The sequence below is a fragment of the Parasteatoda tepidariorum genome, chromosome 1 (genome assembly GCF_043381705.1).
Source record: "Parasteatoda tepidariorum isolate YZ-2023 chromosome 1, CAS_Ptep_4.0, whole genome shotgun sequence".
NCBI classification, from domain to species: domain Eukaryota; kingdom Metazoa; phylum Arthropoda; class Arachnida; order Araneae; family Theridiidae; genus Parasteatoda; species Parasteatoda tepidariorum.
In genome coordinates, this window is record NC_092204.1 from 34,607,769 (window position 1) to 34,617,949 (window position 10,181).

The 10,181-nt window shown below is 26.7% G+C and overlaps 1 protein-coding gene across 1 annotated transcript in view; it reads right to left on the reverse strand.

Annotated features, from left to right (window-relative positions):
• LOC107448013 (atrial natriuretic peptide receptor 1) overlaps positions 1-10,181 on the reverse strand; it is a 250,934-nt gene that overhangs the window by 149,611 nt on the left and 91,142 nt on the right. The gene's annotated exons all lie outside the window — the stretch shown is intronic.

Here is a 10,181-nt window from a genome sequence, read left to right on the forward strand (position 1 = left end):
ATATATATATGGAAAAAGAATTTTAAAAAAAGAGGAAAAGTTTTTAGAACGATGATTTTTTTTTTCTTTTCTTATTTTTCTTCCTTAATCACAAAGATTTCGTTCTTTTAGGCTACAGTACAATTTCGAACGTTTATCTTCCATTTGTTAATAATCGATTAAGACATCACACTAATTCATTTCTGACCATGAATTCCTTTAATCTATATAATAGGAGATGAGATATTTATTGGGTTGTGCTTCCGGATATTTTCTGTACCACGTTTTGTTCTCTTTTATAGCTCGTAAGCCAACCAGTCTGTTTGTTATTCTGTTGAACAATAGAAACACAATAGTAAAGACATAGTACCGATAGAATTTGTAATACATGTTACAGTTTTCATCAAGAAGAAATAGATTGTTTATATAAGGAACAAAATGAAGGCAGTCAATTGTTCCTATTATGGGTTCTATTATCTTTCCCAGTTAAATAGACCAAAATAAAAAACTGTTGCGGTCGTGCAACAGATTTTCATAAAAATTTTGAGGTGGAAAGATTTTGATAAAAAATGGCTAGAATTACTTTTCAGAGAAATTTTGGACTAAAACTACGACTTAGGGCCATTTCGAAATTCGACTCAAAAGGAGATGGCGTAACTGCAGATTCTGATTCGTATGTTGAAAATGTTTATATCTTTCTAATTTATGAGTCATTTATCTTATTTTGGCACTGTTTAAAGGAAAAAATCAACATTACATAACTAAGCTACAAATATGCTGAAAATATTTGCATAGCTTTTTAAACTTAACTTTTATAACTATAAAATCTTATTAAAACAATTTTTTTATGAATTTCTTTTACAATTTTAAAGAATTTCTTATCTGGGAAGAAACAATTTTCACAGCTTCAATAATTTTTCTCATATTGTTAAATATCGTACTTTTCAACGTAAAAAACAATTAATGAGTTATTTCTATCTGAAAAAAAGTGATATTTAGACTTAAAATAATTTTAAAAAAATTTTATAGCAGATCATGAAAGCTTCTTGAACTCAATTTATGTTCTCGCAATGTTTAATGTATGTTCTCGCAATGGTCAATGTAAAAGAAATCAATATTTTGCGAAACTAAGAGAAAAAAATCAAGATTTTTTATTTCTGTCAGAAAGAATTTTAATACTTTTTAGGAAATATTTCATTATTGTATTACAATAGACGAACAAAACTTCTTGTCGTCAATTCTTACAAAGTATTTCAATGTATTTCAGCTTAAAAAAGTATTTATTTCAACTTGCAACAGAAAACACTTTTAGATTACCTGGCAGGCCACCTTACTGTTTTTTTTTTCAAAATGAAAATCATGATATTTAACATATTGAGAAAAAAATCGAGATTAAGAAGTTTAATAATCTATAAAATAATATTGAATATAAAAATAGCTATAAGAAATATTGAACTATGTTGGTTAAATACCACATTATTTTAAGGACTAAAAATAAAATGATCCTTTTTGATTTTTTATATCGATAAATATGACATTTTTTATTGTGGAAAAAACATCGAGAAAATAAAAGATTGTTTTTTTTGCTATAAAAAATATCTTGAAATATTTTGTCTGAAAACTAACTTTTTATATTATTGACCAAAATTTTAAAAAAAACATTTTAATTTTTTTATACTGAAAAATATCACATTTAACATTGCGAGATAAACAATTGAGGTCAAAGATTTTCTTTTCGTGATGTATAAAAACTCGAATCAGTGCTAAAAAGCTCTTTTTATTTTTTACTGACTAAAAACTAACAAAAATTAATTAATTTAAATAAAAAATTAAATTTAACATTACAAGAAAAAAAATTTAATCAAGAAATTTTATTTTTGTTCAAAAAAAAAATCTTGAAATATTTTTGTAGAAATTTTTTTTAAAAGCGAAAATAAACTCTTTTGATTTCTTAAGTTTAACCGTATAATATTTAATATTAGCTGGGATAGCCTGGTCGGTAGGGCGCTGGGCCCATGTCCGAGAGTTCGTGGGTTCGAACCCCTGCGGCCGAAGACTCCCCGTGTAGTAAAGTGACTGATGCACATTAAATTTGTCGAGTCGCAGAAGTCCCCCATGTTCCCATAACAAATCAAAACCTCTGGGGGTACTGGATTGGAGATCGATAATTCTCTGATTCAGGTCAAAATTACGATACGTGGATGAATGAATGAATGGATGTTTGAATGGGTCCGCCTTTTAAACGGGTGCGACGCATGGTGTGGCAGAAGTCGAATTCTTGGCCAAAGATGGCGCCGCTGAAAAACAAGAATGGCACACTCTCCCTTAAATTTGCTCGGTTTCACCAAGCAGGCTTGCCCGTGTGGCAAGTCGCATTAGAAACAACAACATATGTAATTTTATGAGACGAAAAAAATTGAGGTGATAAGAACTGTTAACATTTGATAAAAGCAGAAAACAATTCTTGTAATTTGCCTTACAAATTCCATAAAATTAATTTTGTGTAATATTAGGAAATAATGTAAGTATTTAAAAGATTAATTACATAGTGCTGACTTTTTTCTTTCTAATGACACCAAAATTAGGAAAATTAGGTTATAAGTAAAACAAAAAATCTAGACATCTTTAGCATGCATGCCATCATCTGTAGTTATACCATCTTCTTAATTTAAATTTCTAAACGGCCCCTAAACCATAGTTTTGGTCCTAAAATTCTGACGAAAACTATTTTCGTTGTTTTCCATCAAGATCTTTTCTACAAAAACTTTTCATGAAAATCTGTGTCATGATGGCAACGGCCATTGCTCATTTTCACTTGAAGGGAGGCCTTTAGCATCATGTTCACTGGGCTTTATTTGTTACGAAATGATGCAGGAAAATTTTCGATCATAAATGCTTTAATGCTACTGTATTTATTTAGTAACGAAAAAACAACAAATATATTTCTGCATTATAGTAAAGGCTTATGAATATTAAATATTTATTTTAAACGTTCTAGTTTAAAAATCGAAATTATTCCTTTTAAAACAAATTATTCCACATTTGTTTAAGAATGTTTTATTGCACTTATCAAATTAATAGTATGACTTCGATGAAAATTATAAACATTGAGAGCTGTATGAAAATTTATGACTTTGCATTTTTTTTTTGTATGCTTAAAAATTGTTTTGCCAATTTACTATTTTTCTCAATCAATATAGGAGTCATAAAATAAGTTTTTTTAAATAAAGAAACAATAAAGTGTAGAGACAGTTGAACACTCATAAATTTTTTTCAGTTGCCTTACAAAATTTTGGACATAAATGTTTGTTTTCTTAGCACAATCATTGATTTTGTTACGAAATTTAAAGAGATTAAAACACGATGAGTTTATTATTTTTAATATCTCTCAAATTTCGAGTTTGGGAAAATTAATATAGTTTGGAATGAGCATTTCAAATGCATGTTACAAAAATTAGACATAGTTCAAAATGATTACTGAAAAAAAGACATGAAATGAAGTTACATTTTAACGTTTATAACTATTGGATTTTAAAAAAGTCAACTATTGAACTCAAGCAGATTTCTTGTTCATAAATCACCCTGTTATAATTTCAATATTAGCCTTTTTTTCGGATTATTTGTATTTTTAAGAAGTTCCACACTTTTTTTCAAACTCACTGCCGTTAAATAAGTTATCAAGAAATTGGTGTTGGTGGTACATAAGGATTAATCTAAATTTAAATATTAAGCAAAGTGAATTTTAAATTTGATCCAAAATCTACATTATGCAAGAATAACGTATGTTTGAAAAATTTAGCTTCATTATTTAATTAAAAAATTTGTGCCATGCTTATTTCTTTAATTCTAATATCTATCTTTCCCTATTTTTTTTCTAAATATGCACATCAAACTTTGAACATTTTCTTAAATATGTGTTATAAGTTATAACAATATTTTCAAACAACCAATCCAATATATTAAGTTAACTGACAATTAATTTATTGCTGTTTTTTTAATTAAAGTAATCACAAAAAGTAAATGAAAATCTTTATTAAAAATATCCAGAAAAAAATAGGTAATATTAACAATATACGTTTACCGCAGATACGTTACTTACTATCTGTAATAAAAGTTTCGTTTTCCCCATGAAAATATTCCGCTTACATATTATAAAACTTAATCAACGTGAAAACTTTTATTGTAAATAAAGAATGTTTATACACATTAAGTATAAACTGGGTATTATCTTTTTTGAAAAAAATATATTAATAAAAAATAGTTTTATCGAACAAACTTTAAATTATTCCAAAGAACTATCCTATTTTTTTTCTAAACAAATCCCATATAAATCGTGTCTATTTCTAACAAAACATCAAAGTGTAATTAGAAAAACGTACGAGAGCTTCAAGACTTTATTCTTAGAAACAGCTCATGGTAAATAAAAATAAATTTATGCATGTTCTTTACTTCTCGTAAAGAAAGATTGGTATCAGAAACATTTCAAAAGGATTATTTTTTTCTGCTTCCCTGCTTCTGTTATCGCTCCAAATGCTACAATTACACGAAAGAAAACAAACTGACTAATGAGCGGTCTAGAAAACATTTCTTTTTATCAAGGAGGTAAAGATTTGTCAACACAAAAATACTTTATTTTTAAACATTTGAGTGCTAAAATAAGAATTAATTGCTTTAGAATAAATGATCCCGCTTCTTTTCAAACAGCGTATTTGTTTGTAAGCACTATGCTTTAACTCAAAAACTTTAGGCCAAAATTAACAAATATATAAAATTTTTGACTGCCCTACCAAAAATCATAGGTTTATATGTTTTTTTTTTATTTATTAACATTCTAAAATTTTTGATACGTCGTTTTACTCACTCACTGATTCGCTCATTTACTTTCTCTACTTTCTCTTCTATTCTATTTAGTGACCATTTAGTCACTCGCTCTAAAACTAATTCACCCATTCCTTTATTCACTCTCTATATAAGGATTCAAATAAGATTTTGTCTTTGGAAGTATTCAAATAATTTCTTCAAAGATTATCTTAGGTAATGAACTAAAATGAAGCGAAAGATTACCACAGTAATTAAAATGTAAAATATATAAATTATATAATAATTATAAATATATAATAATATAAATTGTATGATAAATATAAATTGTGTGATAAATATAAATTGTGGAATAATTTTTGTGTATTGTATGTATAAAAATAGCACAATGATTAAAATAAAAGAATTAACCGCGGAGGAGAAGAAATATGACAATTTAGCACTGAATGTTCAGATAAACTACTAAATGAAAAATCAGCAATGATATATTTTTTTTCTTAAATTTCTCATTATCCAAAAAATACTGCATAAAATGAATTGTGCATAAAATTATATTCAGATTAAAACTATTTAATTGTATCATATTACAATCATCATAGTTTTTCTACTGTTAAAATTATTTTTGGTACAAATTTAAGTTATTTTCATTTTAGTTAAAAAATTAACTATTGATACTATTAAATCATATTTTTGAATCGTTGTTTTCTTTTCAGTCTAAAAATTACATAGTTCTTAAAACACAAAAATATTTAAAAGATAAACATTACCAACACTTATGCATGTTTAAAAAATAAACGCATTATTATAAATATAAAATCTATTCAAGTTATAAATAGGTTCTAAAGTGTCTAAATTTTGTCTTTGAATTATTGGAACATTAAGGTACAATTTAACTAATGAGTTTTCTCGAGAATACTTACTAATGGCAAACAGTTTATTAAAATGACATATGTTTTTAGCTTAGGTAATGTAGAAACGTTGGAGCTAACTTATGTGTGTACTTGTCTTATAATCTTAAAGTATATGTATATATTAGGACTTTAGTGTTTTATGACTGATCTTTGAATATATTTTATAATATACCTTATAACTTATCTTTGAACATATCTAAGAACATATCTAAAACTTATCTTAAAACATATTTAAGAACTTGTCTTAAATGGATTGTGTATATCTTAAAAACTATTTTAAAAATTATATTGAAATTTCAAAGCATATCTTAGAACTTATTTTAGAATTTTTGAACTTAATGGTAAGTGTCTTAGAATTTAAAATCTTTACTTATAATTTTAAAGTCAATCTCTTATACCGGTAATGCATATATTTCTTTATTAATTTGCTCATTAATATGAAAAAGACAAATTTTACAAGCAATTTCTCTAACACTACTTTATGATCATTTTCAGCGAAGACGAATCAAAATTTTAAATTATTTTTACTATTTTAAATTAAATCTCAATGATTCTTATAGATTCAATAATAATTACATATATCTTCAATGAGCACAATTATTTTCATGTAATAGAAGCTAATTGATTTAAAAGATTAAAGCAAGAAAACTACGCAAAGGAAACATAAATGAAAGAACAGAATGGACAGAACAGAAATGGACATATAATAGTTTCGGTTTATGAACAAGTACCTTCCTCTGCGTCTAAGCACTAAACAATGGTAGAGAAGTAAGGAGACAAACACCTGCAAAGTGGTTTCTCCAGTAAGGACATAGGAACAAGTTTGAACAGAATATTAAAAAGGAGAGATAAGAAAAAAATGTGAGAGGATTTGATGAGAACTCTTGGTTTAAAATGATTAAACTACAATAAATTTCCAAGCATTGGGAAACGGTGGGGAAGTAGAGAAATAATTAGCTAAATTTCTAAAATTTTTCAAAACATGGAACGACTTCTAGAAACCAAGCTCAGCAGATAAAGAGTAGTGTTGTATGGTTTTAGCAGACGAAAACTTAAGCCTGTGATTAAAATTTCAACTATGTAGGGAGGTGTAAAATCGGTTAATGTCTTAGTTTTGGACATACTTTTCTAGTACTTCATGTCAAAGTTTAAGAGTAGGTTTATTTAGTATAATACGCAAGTAGTATAATTACCAATATACGCAAGACCACATCAGTACAGCATTTGAAATTAATATCAACAGTAGGAGTTTAATTTAAGATTGGTGAAGTTTAGTTTAGTTTTAGGAAAAGAACGACTTTGAACTAAAATATATTTGAAATCTTAACATTTTTGCGAACTGAAATTCGAATAATAAGGTAAACAGTCAAGTTTTTAAAGTTCAAATTAGAGAGTTTGGTTGATTGCGAAGATTAATTTTCCATGGTTAGAATCGATAATTTTGGAAGAACAATCGTGGTCTTCAGTTACAGCTTTAAGGTAAGAGAGTTCTTCTTTGAAGAGTTAACTACTACTACAAATTTTAAAAGCATGGCAAACGAGTGAGCGGAAGGTAGCGTTACCTTTAGGTTGGGGTGGGGGCGATAAGTTTAAGGGTTAAGAGGTGAGAGTGACACCGCAATTCGTTATCAATAAGCAGTAATGAGAAATTCATCGTAATCACGAGTCATAAGAATGTTTAAGAAAGGTAAACACTTTTTATTTTACCGTTCAAACGTGAATTATATGCAAAAATCTATAGAATTCATAATATTGAGAACATGATCGATGTCAGCATTATCCATTAACGTGGAACAATCATCGACCTTTCGTCGATAAAAAGGGAACTTTAAGAAACCTCTTATAGAACACACTCTTAAAAGACTTAAAACTTTAACTAAACTTAAGACTTTAAAAGACTCTTATAGAACACGAAAAATTTGTCTCATATCAGAACATTAACCATCGCTGAACATGGTTGGAATTCTAATCAAAGGTTTGAGTTTTCGTCTGCTAAAATCATTCAACACTGCCCTTCAACTATCGATATTGATTTTTAGAAGCCATTCCAATTTTTTTGAAAATTTCTAATAATTTAGCTCCTGATGCGCCTAATATCTCACCATTTCCCGATACTTGGAAATGTATCCTAATTATGGTTGCACCCTGGGGTTCCAGTCAAATCTTCTCACACCAGCTTCCTATCTCTCTCTTTTACTATCTTACGAAAATTTATTCTTCTGTGCCTATTGGTTAAACCGCTTTACACGGGCTTATCTCTTTATTCTTCTACCATCCTTTGATGCTTAGACATAGATGAGAGTTCCTGTTTATAGAACTGAAACTATAGTATGTCCGTTTCTGCACTTTCATTTGTGTTTCATCGTTGTTTTTAGTTTTAGTCTACAGAGAACAAAGTATAACTGTAAGTATACTTTGGTTGCAAAGTCATACTTACAAAGTTTTGGTTATACTTGCAAATTTGTATGTTCTTGTCAGTTTAAAAGAATTTAAAAAACTGTCTTTCGTAGCCAGAGATCAATTTCTATGATATTTTGTTAAATTTTGGTCAATAAAAAATTTTTAAACTTTAGAGATTCGTATTAATTCGTTACAAATTTTAAAATATGTGGATTATTTTTAATAACTTTTTTTAACTCCAAAAGAAATAATTCGAAATCTTAATTATCAACAAAAACTGCACAACAATAACTGAATTAAATGCGTCATTTTTTGTTGAAAAAATTAAGTTTGAACAAAATTGAGCAGTAATTGTGGAATTCAGTTTTCTCAAAGAATTACGAGACACTAAAGAAATCAAAAATCCCGGGAAACAATATGATTTTAAAATTTATTCTAGTAAATTCTGGTATTCATTTTTTTCCAAATTTAAAAGTCTATATTTCCTAATTTTTCTAAAAACATTGAAAATATTCTTGATATGTAGTTTAGAGTTTTTAAATCTTTCATTTCTTTCTCTTTTTATTTAACTAAGTTAATTGAAATTTTTAAATTTTTTTTATCAAATATATCAAATTTGTTATACGAATCGTACATAAATATTTATTAGGTATTCACTCTGTACCTATCAAGGATACTGCTTGCCTTTAAAAACAAAATGTTTGCTTATACCTTAGAAAAAGATAGTTACAATAAAATACCTATAAAATAAACAAAACAAAGATGCGAAACGAATTCTGTTCAACAAACATGAACATGAATTATTTATAAGAAAGAATATGGAAACAAATACGCATTTCTGCATTGGCAGCAAAAATTATGTAATTCAATTTTACTTCTTTATACTGAGTTCATCATGCATGCTAAATAAAAAGATAAATCTAGCTAAGAAAATATTTCGTTGTGTAAAAAGCTCTTGTGAGTTATTCAAATTGATTTGAAACAAATTATTGTAAATCCAAAATCTAATTATTATAATTTCAAGTAGTTTAATATAATTTTTATAAAGTATTATTAGTCCTCACAAAGTTTATCATAATAGTAAACAGGAAAACGGAATTTTAATCAATATTTTAACAATTTAAAACTATTATAATGAATCGGTGATAGCAGTAAAAAAGTACAAAAAATAAGTTAATTTTTTTTAAAACTCCATATTAGTGTAATAATAACTATGAATCTTACAGTTTGCAATAAATTTTATTTGCAAATAAAGCAATCAAACGGAAGCATTATTCAATCAAATCAAATTTTTCGTGATTACGCGGAGAAAAATGTATGATCAAAATTACCTGAATAGGATACCATTTAATAAGTTCCTGGGCTTATGAAAACTTCAAAAGTCACAGAAATCTTTAGTGAAGCACTTTTGGTATAATGATTTTTGGTAATTAATGATTTTGAATAACTGATTTTGGTAATTTTTGATAATTAATGATTTTTGGTAATATTAGCCATGAAATATGATTTTATTGCACATTGTTTGGTATGTAACTGAAGAAAAATTTGGTAAATTTTATCATAGTAACTTAAGAGCATGGTTAAATTATACTTAGAGCACCATTTCTTCAGTTGAATTTAATTTTCAGCTTTGTATTCTTCTAAATGTGTTGTATTAAGAAATACATATAAGTTATTATTGGAAGATTCGAATCAGTGGTACGAATGATCAACTTGCAACTGATTGGAATCAGTTGATTTTATCGGAAAAGATTTAAATTATGCGTTTATTAAGCTTTACTACTCAAAGAATTTTATAAATTCCCATGCAAAAAATAAATAAATAAAGCTGAATTAAAATGCATTTTCCTTGTATTTTTTTAATCACCACTGTTAAAAGCATTTATACCAATTAGAAACATATATACATATATATATATATATATATAGTTCAAAATGAAGAATAAAACAAAGAAAAATAAAAGACATATGAAAAAAAGGGGGTGGGAAAAAATAAGTAAAAAAAATAACAAACAACATTTTATTCTTAAAAAAAAAAAAAAAAAAAAAAAAAAAAAAAAAAAAAAAAAAAAA